This window comes from Chiloscyllium plagiosum, unplaced genomic scaffold (assembly GCF_037043375.1).
Source record: "Chiloscyllium plagiosum isolate Xiang-an unplaced genomic scaffold, Cpla_swu_hap1 HiC_scaffold_28, whole genome shotgun sequence".
NCBI classification, from domain to species: domain Eukaryota; kingdom Metazoa; phylum Chordata; class Chondrichthyes; order Orectolobiformes; family Hemiscylliidae; genus Chiloscyllium; species Chiloscyllium plagiosum.
In genome coordinates, this window is record NW_028270166.1 from 38,816,888 (window position 1) to 38,835,940 (window position 19,053).

Consider the following 19,053-nt stretch of genomic DNA (forward strand, 5'->3'; position numbering starts at 1 on the left):
CAGCAAGAGGCCCATCAATCACTTCTCTAGCTTCCCAAAGAGTTCTCGGGTACACCTGATCAGGTCCTGGGGACTTATCTACTTTCATGCATTTCAAGACATCCAGCACTTCCTCCTCTGTAATATGAGCATTTTTCAAGACATCACCATGTATTTTCCTACACTCTATATCTTCCATGTCCTTTTCCACAGTAAACACTAATGCAAAATACTTGTTGAGTATCTCCTATGGCTCCACACACAAGCTGTCTTGTTGATCTTTGAGGGTTCCTATTCTCTCCCTAGTTACCCTTTTGTCCTTAATGCATTTGTAAAAACCTTTTGGATTCTCCTTAATTCTATTTTCCAAAGCTATCTCATGTCCCCTTTTTTCCCTCCTGATTTCCCTTTTAAGTATACTCCTGCTGCCTTTATACTCTTCTAAGGATTCACTCGATCCATCCTGTCTATATCTTACATATGCTTCCTTCTTTTTTTTAACCAAACCCTCAATTTCTTTTGTCATCCAGCATTCCCTATACCTACCAGCCTTTCCTTTCACCCTGACAGGAATATACCCTCTCTTTCTGAAGGCTTCCCATTTTCCAGCCATTCCTTTAGCTGTGAACATCTGCCCCCAATCAGTTTTTGAAAGTTCTTGCCTAATAACATTAAAATTAACCTTCCTCCAATTTGAACTTCAACTTTTCAATCTGGTCTATCCTTTTCCATCACTATTTTAAAACTAATAAAATTATGGTCACTGGTCCCAAAGTTCACCCCCACTGACAACTTTGTCACCTGCCCTGCCTTATTTCCCAAGAGTAGGTCAAGTTTTTCACCTTCTCTAATCGATACATCCACATACTGAATCAGAAAATTGTCTTGTACACACTTAACAAACTCCTCTCCATCTAAACCCTTAACACTATGGCAGTCCCAGTCTATGTTCGGAAAGTTAAAATCCCCTACAATAACCATCCTATTATTCTTAAAGATAACTGAAATATCCTTTCAAATTTGTTTCTCAATTTCCGACTGACTATTAGGGGTCTATAATACAGTCCCAATAAGGTGATCATCTCTTCTTATTTCTCAGTTCTACCCAAATAACTTCCCTGGATGTATTTCCAGGAATATCCTCCCTCACCTCAGCTTACCAAAAACACCACTCGGCCTCCTCTCTTGCCTCCCTTTCTATCCTTCCTATAGCATTTGTATCCTGGAACATTAAGCTGCCAGTCCTGCCCATCCCTGAGCCATGTTTCCGTAATTGCTATGATATCCCAGTCCCATGTTTCTAACCATGCCCTGAGTTCATCTGCCTTCCCTGTGAGGCCCCTTGCATTGAAGTAAATGCAGTTTAATTTATCAGTCCTACCTTGTTCTCTGCTTTGTCCCTGCCTGTCCTGACTGTTTGACTCACTCCTTTTGCCAGCTGTACCAGCCTCAGAATGATCTCTTTCCTCACTATACCCCTGGGTCCCACCCCCCACCTTAATAGTTTAAATCCTCCTCAACAGCTCTAGCAAATCTCCCTGCCAGTATATTAGTCCCCTTCCAATTCAGGTGCAATCAATCATTCTTGTTCAAGTCACTTCTACCCCAAAGGAGATTCCAATGATCCAAAAATGTGGATCCTTCTCCCATGCAGCAGCTCTTCAGCCACACATTCCTCTGCTCCATCCTCCTATTCCTATCTTCTCCAGCCATAGTACCGGGAGTAATCCAGATATTACTACCCTCGAGGACCTCCTTTTTAAATTTCTGCCTAACTTCCTATATTCTCCCTTCAGAATCTCATTCTTTTCCTTCCCCGTGTTGTTGGTTCCAATGTGTACAATGACCTCCTGCTGGTCCCTCTCCCCTTTGAGAACATTCTGCACCCTCTCTGAGACATCCTTGATCCTGACACCAGAGAGGCAACACACCATTCTGATTTTTTGCAGATGGCCGCAGAAACGTCTGTCTGTGTCTCTGACCAGAGAATCCCCTATCACAATCAGTCACTTGGAACCTGGTGTAGTCTACATTATATTCATGCCTGTCTTGATACTGGAAACCTGGCTGTTCATGCTACATTTCCCTGAGAATCCATCACCTCCTACATTTTCCAAAACAGCATTCTTGTTTGAAATGGGGATAGCCACAGAAGACTCCTGTACTACCTATCTACCACTCTTAACTTTCCTGGAGTTAATTCATCTATCTAACTGTACCTGCAACTTTTCTCCCTTCCTATAACTGGGATCCATCATATCCCCTGGCTCTTGTAAGTTTCTCATTGCCTCTAACTGTCACTCCAACTGATCCATGTGATATGATGGAATTCACAACCAAAGACACTAATATGAAGTCCTGTCCCTCACAGAATGAGACACTTACCACACCCACTCTGGCCAGTTCAATTTCTCACTTGTTATTTATAACGTGAACATGTAATCCTTACAGTGTAGAAGTAGGCCATTCAGCCCTTTAAATCCACACTGATCCTTCCAAAGAGTATCCCACTCAGACCCACCCCTATGCTATCCCTGTATTTCCCATGGCTAATCCACCTAACCTACACATCTCTGAACACTATGACTAATTTAGCATGACCAATCCACCTCACCTGCACATCTTTGGACTGTGGGAGAAAACTGGAACACCTGGAGGAAACACACGCAGACACAGGGAGAATGTTCAATCTCCACATAGTCAGTGACCTGAGGGTGGAATTGAACCCAGGTTGCTGGCACAGTGAGGCAGCAGTGTTAAGCATTCAGCCACCATATGACCCTATGATGGAAGACAACAGCAGCCACTCCTCAGACAGAGTTTCATGCTCCACTTCACTCACCTTCTCACTCAGTTGTCCAAAACGTCTCACTGTAGCCCACATTGTTCAGGGTTTAGGAAGATTGTATCTTATTGCAGTGGAACAGACCATCGACTCTCTGAAGGCACTAACAGTTCAATTTACACCCTGAATCCCTTCAGTTTATTTCAAAATATGTGCACACTCTGTGGAAATTTATTATTTAATCTGGTTCCACCACCATTTCAGACTGTGCATTCTGTGTAAGATCTTAGGAACATAAGAAATAGGAGCAAAAAAGTCTCGAGCCTAACCTGCCATTTTATCAGATCATGCTTTAGCAGATAATGGTAAATGGAACTGAATCAGATTGGGATGTCTGAGTTCTACTGAGGTCATTTCTGTGCTGAAAATGTGTTGCTGGAAAAGCGCAGCAGGTCAGGCAGCATCCAGGGAACAGGAGAATCGACATTTCGGGCATAACCCTTCTTCAGGAATCATTCCTTTAGCTGTAAACATCTGCCCCCAAATCAGTTTTTGAAAGTTCTTGCCTAATAACATTAAACTTAACCTTCCTCCAATTTAGGACTTCAACTTTTCAATCTGGTCTATCCTTTTCCATCACTATTTTAAAACTAATAAAATTATGGTCACTGGTCCCAAAGTTCACCCCCACTGACAACTTAGTCACCTGCCCTGCCTTATTTCCCAAGAGTAGGTCAAGTTTTTCACCTTCTCTAGTAGGTACATCCACATACTGAATCAGAAAATTGTCTTGTACACACTTAACAAACTCCTCTCCATCTAAACCCTTAACACTATGGCAGTCTCAGTCTATGTTCGGAAAGTTAAAATCCCCTACAATAACCATCCTATTATTCTTAAAGATAACTGAAATCTCCTTTCAAATTTGTTTCTCAATTTCCGACTGACTATTAGGGGTCTATAATACAGTCCCAATAAGGTGATCATCTCTTTCTTATTTCTCAGTTCTACCCAAATAACTTCCCTGGATGTATTTCCAGGAATATCCTCCCTCACCTCAGCTTACCAAAAACACCACTCGGCCTCCTCTCTTGCCTCCCTTTCTATCCTTCCTATAGCATTTGTATCCTGGAACATTAAGCTGCCAGTCCTGCCCATCCCTGAGCCATGTTTCCGTAATTGCTATGATATCCCAGTCCCATGTTTCTAACCATGCCCTGAGTTCATCTGCCTTCCCTGTTAGGCCTCTTGCATTTCCTGAAGAAGGGCTTATGCCCGAAACGTCGATTCTCCTGTTCCCTGGATGCTGCCTGACCTGCTGCGCTTTTCCAGCAACACATTTTCAGCTCTGATCTCCAGCATCTGCAGACCTCACTTTCTCCTCATTTCTGTGCTGTATGGCTCAATGACTCTATGACCATAACACCACTTTCCTGTCTCTTCCCCATATTATTTGACTTCACTGTAGATCTGTTCAACTCAGCTTCAAATATATTCAAAGCCTCAGCCTCCACTACACTCTGGCAAAGAAAATGTTTTTAAGATCTTAAATCTAAGAGAGACGACATTCCTTTTCCTCTCCTCCATCTTAAATGGTTGACCCTTGATTTTTTTATTGATTCTCAGGATGTGAGTGTTATTTTCTCAATCAGCATTTACTGCCCATTGTTAATTGCCCTGACAGTGAGCTCTCCTCTTGAATTGCTGCAGTCCTTCAGGTGCAGAAATCTACAGAGGTGTTAGGAAGGCACTTCCATGATTTTGACCCAGCGACAATGTAGTAATAGTAATCTAGTTCCAAGGCTGGATGGTATGTCAGCATATGTCTGCATCTTTGTCCTTGTAGATGGTAGACTTCAGTATTGGAAAGGTGCTGTCAAAGCATGAGTTACTTACAAATGATATAAAGGTTTTCAGTAATTTCTCTTCCATCTTATTGAAAAACAGCAAACATCTGGCTTTGTACCTTCAGTCAGACAACGTCTGGGCCATGAAATCAAAAGATGGATGATTGGACAAACTCAGGCTTCAACCAAAACGTGGTTTCAATGAGAAATAGCGATGCCTTCCCCTGTGTCCAATCTGAAATGTGTCTTACGGTTATGAACATTATATCACCAGCATATAACCCTTTGGGTTATTATACATTCTATAAAACAATAGTTTGTATTCACAATTGTTCCCTTGTGCATTAGAAGCTGTCATTGGCAGCCATGTGTGGTAATTCTCCGGGTTGGAGCTGAAAGCTAACTGCTTGGAAAAGTTCCCTCTCATGGTAGGCAGTGGCACTGTGCATCAATGGCTGGATGGATGAGATCGCACTGTGCTGTTTTCCTGTCACAGTGGAGACATTGATTAAAGGAATTGATTGCACCTTCCAGGCCTGCTTTGTTATCGATGTTCTGAGGGACCTCACACCTCCATGTTTAACTTGTGTTTGAATGAGAGAAATGCCATAGGAATAAGTAACTGCTGCACAAGTCCTGGATGTCCATGTCAAGGTGTTCCCTGTCTATGATGAGACTTCCACTGAAATAGGAAATCAGTTAAAGCTTTCAGTGACCTCTCTATATTTAACAGCTTCTTGATCAAACTGTCTATGTTTTCTTAAATATAATCAAACATGCAGTGCAAGCCCAGTGGCATTTCACTTTCCCTCCTTTTTCAGAGTCCACTAGAGTCCTCAATAAAGTTGTTTAGTCCTCTGCCACCATGTTAAATTATCTGACATCATTTGTCATCCCAGATCATACAGTCCAGTTATTAACAGGACAGCTATTAACTCTTTCTGCAATAGATAAATAAGGGCCATAGTTCATAGATGAAATGATGGCTTAGTGTTATTATTGCTGGACTGTTAATCCAGAAACCCAGGAATTGTTTTGGGGACTCAGGTTTGAATCCTGTCACAGCAGATGGTGAAGTTTGAATTCAATAATGAAAAATCTAGAATGAAGAGTTTAGTGATGGCCATAAAACCATTGTTGAAAATGCCCATCTGGTTCATTAATGTCCTTTAGGGAAGGAAAGTGCTCTCCTAACCTGTCAAGATTAGAGTGGTGCTAGAAACGCACAGCAGGTCAGGCAGCATCCGAGGAGCAGGAAAATAGACATTTCGGGCAGGAGCCCTTCATCAGGAATCCTGCTCCTTGGATGCTACCTGACCTGCTGTGCTTTTCCAGCACCACTTTAATCTTGACTCTGATCTTCAGCATCTGCAGTCCTCACTTTTGCCTCTGTCCTTACCTGGTCTGGTCAACATGCGATTCACATCCACAGCAATGTGGTCAACTCTTAACTTCCCTCTGATTATTTAGGAATGGGCAATAACTGTTGGCCTAGTCAGTGATGCCCACAGCCCATGAATAAATTGAAAAAGTCCTTCAAAACTATAGTTAGAAGAAAGGATACTGTTTTTCATTTCTATCGAGAGGATCATTGATCTGAAATGTTGACTAGGATTCGTTCCCTATAGGTACTGACAAACATGGCAGGTATTTCCTACATTTTGTGTTTTTACTTTAGCTTATATCTCTGCAGCTTTTTACTCTTTATTCCGCCGGTTGTAAAGCGTGTATGCAGGAGGGTGCTAGTTTAAGAGAAGGCCGGATTAGAGTGCAGCCTCTCCAGAAGCTCAATCGCCTGCCAACATGGAGAATGGTTGTCTGGCTGTAATACTGTAGGCCTGGGCAGTGTTGGTGCACAAGCTGGAGCTCAGGGTGAGATAACGAGGGGTAGATGGTGGGAGATAGGGTATTAGGGTGAATGGAGGTGGGATAAATGCTATATTTTCTAGATCTCTTGAACAGTGATGATATCACTGGACTTCTGATCCAGAGGATCAGAGTAATGCTTTGGGGTCATTGGTTTAAATCCCATCATGACAGGGGGTGAAATCTGAATTGAATTAATGAAAACGGGAATTGAAAGCATGTCTCAATAATAGTAGCCATGCAACTCATTGCCTTTGGTTCACTAATTGCCTTTTGGGAAGGAAATCTGCCTTCCTTACCCAGTCTGATCTACATGTGACTCCAGTACACAGCAATGTAGTTGACTCTTAGTTCCCCTCTGAAGTGGTTGAATCATTTAATTCAAGGGAAATAGGGGATAGACAATAAATGCCAGCCTTGCCAGTGATGTCACCAGTCTTCAAATAAAGGAGAGGTGCAGGATGGTAGGAGATAAGCCAATGCCAGTGTCGATAAACAGGGAATACAGTATATGAGGCAAAGACAACAAAGAAATTAAAAGTAAAAGATTAAAAGGATCCTTCACATAAAATGGAAAAAAAAAACAAATCCTGTTGACAGAAACCTGAAAGAACACAAAAAAAGCTAGAAATATGCAGTGAGTCCAAATGATTAGTGGACCAAGGTACATTAAGTCTTTGTGTTCTATTAATATTTGAAATATATGGAATGAAAACATTTGGGAATGAAAATAGGTTGAACTTGCAGAAAAGTCAGGGTTGCAACAAGTTATATCCATGAAAGTTGTTCGCACAGAATTAGCAATAGAATGAAATCACCTGAAGACTTGAGATGTATGAGTTCTGGCAAAATCTGTTTAAGAATTAGTGATGAGATATTTTTCAGTGCCTCAATTTGGACACATTATGGAATGTCCTGTATTAGTCTCTATCCTAGTTTTAATATAAATTTAAATTTTAATAGTCACTTTACATTATAGCACTATAAATTATTTATTAAGTTCGCTTATATGCCCAAATAAGGAGTGACTACTCTACAATATAAGGGCCATATGATATTAAAAGATTATGTCATTGTGTTATCGTCTTCCTATGTCATATATTAATCAATCAATTCTGTAATGTGTTAGCCTTGACTCAGTGGTAGCACACTCACCTCTGAGTCCGAAGGTGATAGATTCAATTCCATTCTTGGTATTTGAGCACGGACCCAATGTTAACACTCCACAATAATGTCGAAGGAATGCTGTGCTATCAGAGGTACTCTTGCCAACAGTATACAAGACAAAGTAAAGAGTTTACCATACGCTAACTCCAAAATAGCTACTGAGCATGTGCATAAGAAAATATGTCAGATTGATGTCACATTACATTGCATTAGAGGACAAGTCGGAAAGGATCCAGTATGCCCTGTCCTCCCATCCCTTGTGTATAGCTATGTTTAATAAAGCCTACCAATGTTCATTTACAAGAGTGCAGACCTCATCTTACTGCATAGTAGCAGCCATTGATTGGTCTCAAGGGCTTATGTCCAAGACATCGACTCTCCTGCTCCTCAGATGCTGTCTGACAAGCTGTACTTTTCCAGTGCCATAGTTTTCGACACTGGTCTCATGGAACCAGAGCTGGAAATGTATTATAAGGCATTGTATGTGAGTAACAGAAGGATTCTCCTATAAGTTTGTGATGAAAGAATTAGACACTGTGATGTATAAGGTCACAACCTGAAAATGTCCTTTTGTGCAAAGGGAAAAGGCATCAGCATTCTGTGCCAACCAAATCTGAAAGTAGGTTCAAGGACACATACATTACACACCTATCCTTCAATATAATGCAGTAAATGGAAACATGAGGACTTGTTCTTAAAGTTTTCTGAAAAATAAGGACTTGTTTTTATACTCACCAGCTATATAACGTGCTGATAAATATTTACACTCGTACATGGTATTGTGTCACATTGATTTCTAAAAACAACCTGTCAAATGAGGTCCTAATTGCGTAAATGAGGTAATTGTCATTTCTGCATCTCACAGCATCCGGAAAGATGTTTACTGAGATGAAGGATTCTTTGACTGGCCTTTCTGCTCATCAGGTTTCCTGCTGGAATCAGTACTTCAGAGGAGGCATTAAAATTCTGTGAGGTTTTAGATTTGCTGGTTTCTTTCCTGCATCTTTATCAGAAAAGGTACTTTGTTGTGTAGTGTCAATAGTTACTTCTTTTATTGGGATAGAGCATTAAATTCTGAGCTTTCTACTCAGCGAGTTGAGTTAAATGCTGCATTTAATATTGATGGATATCTTAAATAAACCTCAAGAACGATAATCAAACTTCCAATTCTAGAATCCTCACATTGCAGAAAGAGGTCACTCAGCCCATCAAGTCTGCACTGACCCGACAAAAAGTATTTTCTTTCTGATGTGGAACAAGCCATTACCATCAGGGAAGGTAATTGATGTGAATGATGTCAATAGACTTCTGAAGCAAGGGGAGCATGTGTGATTATTCTAAATCAATGTGCTCACAATACAGAATTGTATTTGCAGTGACTATAGATTGGAAATTTAGATTTATATCCATATCTGCAACCGACACTTACGTGGACCATAGGTTCTTAAAGCTGTAAAAATTCTTCAGTTCATGAATGGCATACACATATCCCTTTTTTGCTCCCTGTTTATCAGGCCAGATTCTATAAAACAGCAGCTGGAGCCCTATATAGCACAGGAGCATACAATTCATTTGGAAGGGGAATACATTAAATTAATTGTGCTTGTGAGTGATTGAAAGAGACATAATTCACATGTGGCATTTATACCTTTATTGAATGTAAGGAATAGGCCATGACACCAAAGTGCTGACAATGTAAACCAGTTAGAGAATCAGAATCACACAAACAGCACTGAGCAAGGGCCTTTAGTCTTCGATTCTGCATCGGTCAAAAGCAAGCATCTAACTATTCGAATGCCATTTCCCAGCACTTGGGCTCAAACCTTGCATACCTTGATATTGCAAATACCTAAAAACTTCTTAAATGTTCTGAAGGTTTCTGCCTCCACCATCCTTATAGACAGTGAGTGAAAAATATTTTCTTCACATCCCCTTTAATCATCCCATCTCTTACTTCAAATCTATGCTCCTTCATCTCTCCACAAAGGGAAAAGTCACTTCCTTTCTACGCTTACACACCCCTCATAATTTTATGCATCGCAGTCAATCTATGTAACCGTAACTTATCTTGAGAATGTGACTTGAAAGAAGTTTTGGGATTTCAATATTAATAAACCAAAACCTGTAACTCATTCTAAAAGATGAAAGACCTAACAACAATCAAGATTTGGTAAATATATCATTTTACTTGCATGACACTGTAATAGTTTGGTGTAAACTCTGTGTCTTATGGTCCCACTCCACAAGCAGCTGATGAAGGAGCAGCGCTCCAAAAGCTAGTGCTTCCCAATAAACCTGTTGGACTATAATCTGGTGTGTGATTTTTAACTTTTAAACATTGTAATTGTACCAGCCTCTTCTGGCAGCTCATTTCATACCCACACCACCCTCTGCATGAAAATGTTCTTGATGAGTCCCAGCCTCTCCAAATGTAGGTCAATTCTGTTCCTCAGAATTGCTTCCAATAGTACCGCTCCACTGAAGTTTGACTGACTGGACTATACTTTCCTACTTTATCTCTTGCTCCCTTCTTGAATAATGGTAGTATATATGTTGTCTTCCAGTCCTCTGGCCCCTCCCTGTTGCTAGAGAGAAATTGAAATTATTCCCAGCACCCCTGCCATTTCCTGGTTTGCCTCACTCATTTCATCTGTTCCTGGTGATGTATCTATGCTTAAGCCTGCCAAGCCACTCAGAACCTCCTGTCTGTCTGTGCTAATTTCTTTAAATATATCATAGTCCTTCTCCCTGCCTTCTATACCCATATCAATCCTTGCACTTGGCCAATCATCGAATAAACTCCTTGCTTTTTTCACAAACAATGGAAATATAATCTGCAGAAAGCAAACAGCCAGTCTTGAGTAAAAAAAGAAAAAAAAATTGCATTTGTTATAAAGCTCCCACGACCCCCAATATCCCAAACTTCTTAAGTATTTTGTGCAGTCATAGTTATAATGGAGGAAATAAAATACCCAATTTGATTACAGGAAGGTCTGCAAACAGTGGGGAGATAACAAGCAGAGAATTAGTGATGTTGGTTGAGATTCAAATGCTGACCAGTGTACTTGACAAGCAATACCTTGCACTTCTACAAAATAAGGCCATGGAATCTTTACGCCTGCCCGAGAGATCAGACAGGACCTCGATTTAACATCACAACAGCGCTCACAGTACCACATTCCGGCAGTACTGTCTATATTTTGCCCAAAAGCAGAAATTGAATGCACGGCCTTCTGAATAATAGTTTAGACAATGACCACTGAACCACAGCTGATATCTAATGGAGGACCAATTAGATACTGTTGAGTTTTGCTCAATGATTTTCTAGGAACCCAGTTCATGGAAAAAATTACTTGGCCACATAAGCAATTTTTTTAGTGCTTACAGATGGGATGTGGATAGCATTGGCTGAACCAGCATTCATTGCCCATGTCTAGTTGCCCTTGAAAAGGTGATAGTAAGCTGCACTCTTGAACCACAGCAGTTCCCATGCTGTAGGTAAACCTACAATGCGCTTAGGGAGGGAGTTTCAGGATCTTGACCCAATGACACTGAGAAAACGATGATATATTTTCAAGTCAAGGTGGTGAGTAGCTTGGAGGGGAACTCGCAGAGGATGATGTTCCCATGTGTTTTCTGCTCTTACCTTTCCAAAAATAGGGATCATGGGTTTAGAAAGTGCTGTCTAAGGAACCTTAATGAATTTCTGAAGTGCATCTTGTAGATAGTTCACACTGCTGCTGCTGAGCATCAGTGGTGGAGGGAGTGGATGTTTGTGGATTTAGGATGAATCAAGTAGGCTGCTTTGTGTTGAATGGCGTCACACGTCTTGAGCATTGCTGGAACTGCACTCATCTCAGCAAGTGAGGAGTATTCCATCAGACTCCTGACTTGTGCCTCATAGATAGCTTTGGAGTTCAAGAGATGAGTTACTTTCTGTCGGATTCCTAGCTTCTGATCTGTTCTTATTGACAGCAATTATATGGTTAGTCCAGTTCAGTTTCTGTTCAATGGTAAACTCCAGGATGTTGATAGTTGGGGATTTGATCATATCTCAAGCATTTTGCTTTTGCATTATAACAGACATATTCAACTTTAACAAGATGCAACCCTGAAATGGTATGCCATCTACAAAGGTGATTTTGTTTCAGATGTTGCTACGTACAATACAAAACCTGGATGGTGCAAATCTTCAGTAACAGAAAACTGTCGACATCTTAATAGTCAGTCTGGAGAGACAGACCTATCATTGGAGTGTTAAAAGGTTGTTTATTTTGCTCCAAATGGCTTATAAACTGGTGCTGCCTTTAAGGTAGTGAGATCTGGCCCTACAAGCCATATATTTACAACTGCTGTCAAGCTGTATGGCCTTAATTAGCCTCTGTCAAAAGCTCCATGCACATTTCGAGAGGTTTGGACCTGCAACTGGAACCAAAATTACTTAGGCAAAATGCTTTAGTGAAAAAATAGTATCTGTTGTATATTAGAGTACCAAAAGTACCACAAATGATCATTGGAGACTCTTAATCTTGGGATGTGTTTCCACACCCAAGTCAGGCAGGTTGCTGATCAGACAAACATAGTCTCAATAGGTCTTTACCATAATGATCCATAGAATATTTACTTTTTCAGGAAGTCATATAATATATTGGTATGAATTCATCTTGGATAATGTGAAAAAATGGGCAAAGTCACAAATGGTAGATGTTATACACTGTCTCCTCTCCAGCCCCAATATCAACTCTATTGAAGGTGGTCTGTTATAATAGTTTAGCAGCACAATGTCACTGGGGAACACTGCTGCCCATCAGTTTGTACACCAATGAACTAAATATTGGCCCTTTATTTCTGTGACCTTTGGTTCAACTTTGTTATTGAGTAATCAGGGAGATAGCTCCACTACCTTCCACATAAGGATTTTATGTCAAATTCATGTTAACAGTCTTAATCCGGTCCTGACTGAATTGGTCCTGGAGCCCAGCACAATTTGGCACTAATTGGTCTTTAATTGCTGTTGTGCTTGGCAAAGCCACCAGATATTTGTCCTGGGAAAAATGTGCAAGTCAATATGAAAGCTCTATTGAACGTGGGACTGCAGCTTACTGCTGGAGCAGAACAGACAGTTTTTTTAAATAATACATCCAACTGTGTTGGGCCTGATCCAAGAGAGTATCATGGTGCCACTGGATGGTCAAAGTCATTAAAAAAAATAAACATTCACACAAAACATGACAAAATTTTAAAAAATCCTTCCAGCCTTTCCATTTTCTTTCTAAAACCTTCCCTATAATTTTTCACAAAAAGTGTATTCCTCTTATCTGTAGTTTAATGTCCTATTCAGCGTTCAGAATAGAAAACCTGCAATCTCATAAAGAAAGTGATAGGTAGACTTGAAGTGCATTCAAATATTTAGTTTCTTCTTGAACTTAGTTGCAGGGCCAAAAGCCTCCAAACTTGACAACACAATCAACTCTGAAAACATTCATAAAGGAAATGTGTCAAGCCAGACTGTAAATTCTGGGTGAAAGATGTAAGAAAAACTGAAAAAAAAAACGTTGTCCTAAACAAGAACAAACATTAACTACTTGTTCTCGGATTTCGTTGTTGTTACACCATCTGATAAATGAATACCATTCGGAATCCAGTTCCAATGATAATGAACAAAGACTGTCACTCATAACATCTTCTACATCCTCCTGATCTCCCAGAGAACTTTCCCACAATTGATTACCTTTCAAAGTGTCTTTTACAATTCATACAGAAACATGGATGTTAATTTTGTCCATAATAAGCTCCTAGAAACAGAGATAGCAGCAAAGGCAATCAGTGGAGCATGCCTCAGGAGGAGGCTGACTGAAGCTCCAAGCCAGGGGGAAACCCAGGGAGATAAAACTTTAAAATCTGGTCTTTTTCCTTTCATTTTATTTTGGATAAGGACTTTAAGATTTGAATGTGTTTCTTTTTTTGTTTGGTTATGTTTCTTTTGTTTCTTCTCTTGACTTTTATTTCAATTTTGGTTTTGTATATTAAGATGGTGACTCTCCATACTCCTGTGTTCCTGCATTTGAGTCCACATGACAATAAAACTTACTTCTATCTCTAAATCTGAATGGTGGGCAAGACAACAGAACTATTTGTTACTATTCTTAGGAAAACATTGTGTTGCATTTTTGCATACAGATGAACATACCTCAGTTTCGTTTTGCATTCAAAAAAATTGAATTTTCCAACATCTTAGCATCTCATCAATAGATTACAGGCTCAATTTCAGGAAAGGGCCACAACCCCACAGTGTTCATACCCACAGGGGAGATTGCAACCTATCAGTTAATTTGATGGCTATGGGTCAAAAATGAGACCCTCTGTTTATCTTTCTTCAACTGATGACCTGCTCAATGATTTTGTCATGAGTATCAATCTTTGCTTATGTTGGTGTGTTGGAGTCATTTGTACTTTGAGATGGCGATACTTATCAGAAGGGGAGTCAGCATCGATGACTCTATTGGTGGCTGTTAAGGCCAAAGAAAAAAAGTGAAACTTCCCTTCATGTTTCACACAGACCATTTGAATCCAACACAGCTTAGATTAAACATTCTGAAATTCTGGTATCTTCTGGGTGGCCAACATGTTCTGGCTAATGCAGACCTGAGCTATCTGTAACCTCCTCACGGCAAGTGGTCTCCACTATTAACTACAATCATTCACAAGCAATCACGTGGGTTTTATTGACTAAATAAGGTCATGGATCAAGGTTTGTGAGAGTTGCAACAAAATTGTATGACAGGATTGGTAGAGATTAAGCTGTCATCTTAGATTACTTACAGTGTGGAAACAGGCCTTTTGGTCCAACAAGTCCACACCAACCCTCCAAAGAGCAACCCACCCAGACCCATTTCCCTACATTTACCCCTTCACCTAACACTACAGGCAATTCAGTATGGCCAATTCACCTACCCTGCACATCTTTGGACTGTGGGAAGAAACCCACACAGACACAGGGAGAATGTGCAAACTCCATACAGACAGTTGTCTGAGGTGGGAATTGAACCCAGGTCTTTGGCGCTGTGAGGCAGCAGTGCTAACCACTGTGCTACCCATCAGCATGATGACGAGAATGATAGTGGTGATGTAAAGTTTCTAATGCAAATTTCAAGTAAACAAAAACTTATGTAAAGATACTGTGCTCTACTTTATGAGGATTGAAATTATTATATAGGCCCTGATTTTAATCTGTTTTTTTTCAAATGATTGTCTCCAGTTAAGTATGAAAACAAATAAGAAGCAGAGGAGGAATAATTGTGTTTGGTAATGCCTATTTTCCGGGCATTATCACCCTTTGACAGCAAATAATGTTTGTGAGACCTGCAAGCACTTCTGATGTGAGGTATACTGACTGTCACCTTCATAGGAATACTGAAAGAATGCTGAGTTTGCAATTTTCATTCATGGGGTCTGACTGGTCCAACAAGTGTTGCCCATTCCTAACTGCCCTGGAACAGGAACTATACCACAATTTCTTTACTGTTACTGTCAAAACCCAGGAACTCCCCACTTAACAGCAATGTCGGTGGATCTATCAGTCATGGACTTCAGTGGCTCAGAAGGCAGCACACTGTCATCTTCTGAAAGGATTTAAAGATCCCAGACTGAAGTTTGGCTTGACATATCATATTTTGGCTTTTTGTAAAGTAAACAGCACAGCACATTAGACTTTCAGATAAAAGAAACTGAAATTTTCTCTTGGGCTTATGGGAAACACTCATAGCTTGAGAAAAGTTTTGTTTTAGTTTCAGTTTAACAGTTTTTCATAAATCTTAACTGAAGCTAAGTATGTCAAACAATTGCTCTTGAGAAAGAGAGGTGGTTGAGAACTGTTAAGGAGGAGGTTGCCTCAGTTTAGGGTGTTTATTTTAAAAGTTCTAAATTAGATATGCTTCATTTAAACCCTGAAGGGATTATGCGAAGCTGAGAAAAATTAAGCTTAGTAATATGACATATCGATGAAGAGGTTATCAGATTCTCATGTCTGAGAATTACAACCACTAAGTCAAATGGCATTTCTGTCTGGTGTTTGAGTACTGTAACGGGCTGTTGCTGGGATTAATGGGGTTGTAGTTTTACCATGTATAAATAGTTGGTTTTATTCTCTTTTACCTTAATTTCCTTTGTGCAATATATTCCTGTTTCATTGCTAAAACTAGATGGACAGCATTCTGTTTCAGTGGAAGAATACCTCGATCAAACAATAAAAAACAAAATATGATCTATCAAGCTAGATTTGAGTCTGGAGTCCAGTAATAACGTAAGCCAGGATCGCAACAATGTTAATGACATAGAAACGTGCAGAAAATCACGTGGAGTAAACTGACTAGCATTAGGCAGTAGAGTTTATGGAATAGTTTAACAGTATGGTTGAAGCCTGATTATGTCTCTGAATACCATGTGCTGTGGTATTAAGCTTCAATATATAATGGTGTTATAAAGATGACCAAGCCTGAAGTTACCTCTTAAGATTGCCGTTCCTTTGATCCCAATTTCCTGAATATAGCTGTAAAGCCATGAGTTTCCATGACCATGTACATTATGAGAGGTTGCAACATTTTTTCCCAGCACTTGTGTGTGTTGGGGACAAGGAACGGATGGGGATGGCTACTCCTCAAGTTTTGTTTGAATTTCACTTTCACTTTCCTTCTCTTTGACTGTCAGGTGCAGAAGGATGGGGCAGGCTGAACAATTTCCTCTTAGGCCTCCTTTCGGCCCAGCCAAGGTAGCCATTTGCATGTCCAGACATGGTCAATTAAGGGAATTGTCTACCACCCTTTTAACGGACCCAACACTGTCTGGAGAAGTATCGTCTGATGTCCATTGATATGGTTGAGGCCTTCCACACTTTATACTACATTTATGTTGCATAAAGATCATATATATGGGAGAGATACTAAATGAATATCTTGCATCAGTTTTTACTGTGGAGTAAAAAAATGAAGGCTGCAGAACTCAGGGAAATAAATATCGATGTTTTGAAAACCAATTTACATATTACAGAAGAGGAAGTGCTGGAGGTCTTCGAAAATATAAAGGTGGATATATCTCTGGGACCTGACTAAGTGCATTCCTGGATGTTGTGGGAAGTTAGGGAGGAAATTGCTGGGCCTCTTGCAGAAATATTTGTATCATCTATAACCACAGGTGAGGTGTCAGGGGACTGGAGGATGGCTATTGTTGTACCTTTATTCAAGAAAGGCTGGAAGGAGAATTCTGGGAACTATAGACTGTGAGTGTGACATCAGTGGTGGGAGGTGATACTGAAAGATAGGATTTAAATGCATTTGGAGAGACAAGGAATGATTAGGGATAGTGAGCATGGCTTTGTGCATGAGAAATCGGGTCTCGCAAACTTGATTGAGTTTTTTGAGGACATAACTAAAAAGGTTGATGAGAGCAGAGCGGTTGATGTTGTTTACTTGGACTTTAGCAAAGCCTTTGATGAGATTCTGCATGGTAGATTAATTAGTAAAGTTAGATCACATGGGATTCAGGGTAAGCTTGCCAATGGGACACAAAATTGGTTTTATAGTCGGAGACAGAGGGTGTGTTGGGGATTGTTTTTCAGACAGGAGGTGTGTGCCCACTGGTATTCCACAGGGATCGGTGCTGGGTCCACTTTTGTTTGTCATTTATATAAACCATTTGGATGAGAATATAGGAGGCATGATTAGTAAATTTGCAGATGAAATTGATGGTGTTGTGGACAGTGAAGAAGGTTATCTAAGATTACAAAGGGTTCTTGATCAACTGGGTCAGTGAGCTGAGGAGTAGCAGATGGAGTTTAATTTGAATAATTGCGAGATATCTCATTTTTGTAAAATAAACTAAGGCAGGACTTAAATAGTTAATGGTAGGGCTCTGGATAGTGTTGTAGAACAAAGACTGAGGGATTCAGGTGTAGAATTTTTTGAAATTTGTGTTACAGGCAGATAGGGGAGTTAAGAAGACATTTAGCATCCTTGCCTTCATTGCTCAGACCTTTGAGTATTGGTGTTGGGAGGTCATATTGAGGTTGTATTGGATGTTGGAGTGGCCTCTTCTGTAATATTGTCTATGGTTCGGGTCACCCTGTTATAGGAAGGATATTATTAAAAACTGGAGAGGGTTCGGAAAAGACTTATCACAATGTTGTGGTAATGAAGGGCTTGAGTTATATGGATAGGTTGGGACTTTTTTCACTGAAATATAGGAGGTTGAGGAGTGATCTGAGAGAGGTTTATAAAATCACAAGGAATATAGTTAAGGTTAATAGCAGGGATCTTTTCCATGGGGTGGGAGAGTTCAAAACTAGGGAGCATAATTTTAAAATGTGAGGAGAAACTTTTAAAAAGGACATGAGGGGAAATTTTTTTGTATAGAGTGGCTCACGTGTGGAATGAACTTCCCGAGGAAATGGTGAATGTGGGTACAGTTGCAAAGTTTAAAAGATATTTGGTTAAGTTAATGTATAGGAGATGTTTAGAAAGATATGGGTCAAATGCAGGCAGGCAGGAGTTTTGTCTGGGAACATGGTTGATGTGCACTGAAAAATGTGTTGCTGGAAAAGCGCAGCAAGTCAGGCAGCATCAAAGGAGCAGGAGAATCGACGTTTCGGACATAAGCCTTTCTTCAGGAAAGGATTCCTGAAGAAGGGCTTATGCCCGAAACATCGATTCTCCTGCTCCTTGGATGCTGCCTGACCTGCTGCACTTTTCCAGCAACACATTTTTCAGCTCTGATCTCCAGCATCTGCAGACCTCACTTTCTCCAACATGGTTGATGTGGACTAGTTGGACCGAAGGGTTTGTTTCCATGCCGTATGACTCTATATTTTAATTTACTTTGATAAGCTTCATTTAAAGTATTTGTTTCTTTTGTTACCATAACCTTTTATGGGAGTGTTCTTACTTTCTTTTCAAGTTGGTTATTGTATACTAAAAAAAAGTATGGACACTTATTGACACTGCTGCTGCAGGGTTTATGACTTAAAGGATTAATCAGTTACGCTAATAGCTAGAGTACATCATTGGTAAAGTCAAATGGTCTCAGATCAAATGGTACTGGGAGTGGAGGGAAGAACGTATTCATGGCATCTTGCTGAAATGGCATCTGCACCCAGCACAGATTCACGGACACGATGTTGGAGGTGAGTTTGGGCCCAGTATGAGACCCGGCAACATCGGCGAGGTGAGCCTGAAGCAGACTTACAGCAGCAACAGAGTCAAGGTTGAGCCTGAGCAGTATCTGGTGGCAACAGTGGCGTCTGCATTGGCGAGGTCCTGTGAGGACTCATAGTGGTGAGGGCGTCAATGGAGGTGAAGAGTGACAGCTTTCATTCCAGCAGTGGCATGGCAAAGGGGACTCGAAACTGGCCACTAGGAT